Here is a 2,433-nt window from a genome sequence, read left to right as displayed (position 1 = left end):
ATATATATATTAAAAAAAAAAAAAACTTACAAAGCCAAAGGTGCCGTGATTCTAGGTGGCCCTTAAAAGAGTCTCTGGGGTGTAGTTGGCTCCTGCTGACACAAGAAAAAGGGAGGAAAAGAGGAAACATCAGAGAGATATTGCATATCTATGGTGTTGGATGCTTGATCATATATATATATATATCAAAACATATCTTTATTATTATATTAAGACATTTCTGTCATAGCTGCAGTTAATCTAATGTATACTGCTATATAACCATCCTCTGCTAAGACTTGGGGAAGTCGTGGCCTAATGGTTAGAGAGTCCTTGATCATATATACTGTATATATATATATATATATATATATATATATAACATCTCTTTAATTATTATTATTATATTAAAACATTTCTGTCATAGCTGCAGTTAATCTAATGTCACATACTGTGTCTGATAGTTAAAACATACTTACAAAGCCAAAGATGCTCAGTGCTGTGGCTCCTAAAATAGCCTTTGGGGTGTAGTTAGCTCCTGTTGAAACAAGCAAAAGAGAGAAAAAGAAGAATCATTATTTTTCGTCAGTGATTATTGACTAATCACTATATGTTATGAACATGATAAATCGTAGATCTAGAATGACTGCTAGATTGATCACGTACACAATCAATTTACAATCAACACTGAAAAAAGAGAGAAGAGAATATATACAATAAAATGTAAAAAAAAAAAAAATTAATATGAAACTTAAGAGAACACTGACTTTGATGAGACCTTGCTTCTATTAACATACCAGAAGCCATAATAAAGAATGCATTTTTAAAATCTAAAAAATAATTAATATGAAACTTAAGAGAATACTGACTTTGATGAGACCTTGCTTCTATTAACAAACAAGAAGCCATAATAAAGAATGCATTTTCTTTCTTGAATTAATTGATTATAATTTTACTTGAATATATATATATTTTTTTTTTTGGTATATGCACTGGTGTAAATGTTTTATTTACGAGAGAGAGAGCGCACGACATATACCCATCGCGCGTGCGAGAGAGCGAGAGAGAGCACTCGTGCTATTTCAAATGACGTCACACACATTTAACGTTATTCATTTAACTGAGGAGTTTTATTTACGAGAGAGAGAGCGCACGACATATACCCATCGCGCGTGCGAGAGAGAGCACTCGTGCTATTTCAAATGACGTCACACACATTTAACATTATTCATTTAACTGAGGAGTAAAATATACCATAACTAGCAGTAAAAAAGTCGAAAAATAATTGTTTGTGTGAATACTACACATCTATACTGGAAAGGTCAGTATAGTCACTATACTGTATAGTCACTATATCAGTCCGTTGCAGGACAATTGAATGAGTTTCATGAAAGCGGCAGTTTTTGAGGAAAACAAACTTTTCCCTCAGACTATCCTAGTAATAGCCTATAATTAGATTTTATATTTACTTTCTTCATATTTGTAAATTTCATTGATATTGATAATGGTTTACGTTTTAAAAGTAAGTGAATAGTACTTACCACAGGAAAACTGGCAGCTGACGTCTGGCGATTCACTCAGAAGGTGAATATTCTCCGTTATGCGCGGGCACCGAAAACAAACCTCAGTTTATATAACCTCTGCCAGGTTGTTGCGTGGGCTTTGCGCGTGAATAAATTTTAAATTTTGTGGGGTGTAAGCAAAGTTTATATATTTTATTTTTTAATCATTTTAAAAATGCACACCACACTTTATATTTTATTTTTTAATCATTTTAAAAATGCATTTATTTCACCACACTTGTGCTTACCCAGACATTATATTGAGAATGCAGATTCATGTTTTTCATCTGCAGAACAATTTACAGTAGCACTACTGCTTTTGAGCAAACAGTAAAGTACTGCAAATTCCCATATACAGTAAATTACTGTAAATGGCATTAAAATACCCATAATTCAGTGCATATTACAGTAGTTAACCGTAAAACATATATATGGTAGTTTACTGGGCTTTTTTGCGGTAAGTAACTGTAAAATTACAGCAAAGTCTAACAGTGTAAGAATAAGAAGCACTTCATCCGGTACTTAGTGTCTTTCATTCCAACATAAGACAACATTTCTGGAATGTGTATCTGAAATAGCATTTAGATGTATTTACACAGTTTAATTTATCTCAGAGGGGACATGGATGCATTTAAACTGCAGTTACAGATGCATAAATAATGTTTTGTTTTTAACATAAAACGTTGAATACTGTTATTTGAAATGATTTTAAAACATAAAAAATCAGTCGAAATGTGAAATTAAAACCGCCAGTAGGTGACAGCAAGTGACTGTTAATGAGTGAGTCATTGAGATTCAACCGATCCATTCAAACGACTGATTCATTCAATAAGTAAACTCCGTCCTTTGCTCAGAGACGCAAAACAGTGCTGTGATCTTTGTTTGGAACTAT

At 32.6% G+C, this 2,433-nt stretch overlaps 1 long non-coding RNA gene across 1 annotated transcript in view; it reads right to left on the bottom strand.

Annotated features, from left to right (window-relative positions):
- LOC107696295 (uncharacterized) overlaps positions 1-597 on the bottom strand; it is a 3,571-nt gene extending 2,974 nt beyond the window's left edge. The window contains exons 1-2 of the long non-coding RNA XR_001635075.1: positions 459-597; positions 31-92 (exon numbers count right to left, since the gene is read on the bottom strand). This is a non-coding gene — a long non-coding RNA (uncharacterized LOC107696295). The remainder of the gene's footprint in view (positions 1-30; positions 93-458) is intronic.
- Positions 598-2,433: the final 1,836 nt, after the last annotated feature.

This window comes from Sinocyclocheilus anshuiensis, unplaced genomic scaffold (assembly GCF_001515605.1).
Source record: "Sinocyclocheilus anshuiensis isolate Anshui unplaced genomic scaffold, SAMN03320099.WGS_v1.1 scaffold1011, whole genome shotgun sequence".
Classification (NCBI taxonomy): Eukaryota; Metazoa; Chordata; class Actinopteri; order Cypriniformes; family Cyprinidae; genus Sinocyclocheilus; species Sinocyclocheilus anshuiensis.
This window is presented reverse-complemented; position numbering and strand designations above follow the sequence as displayed.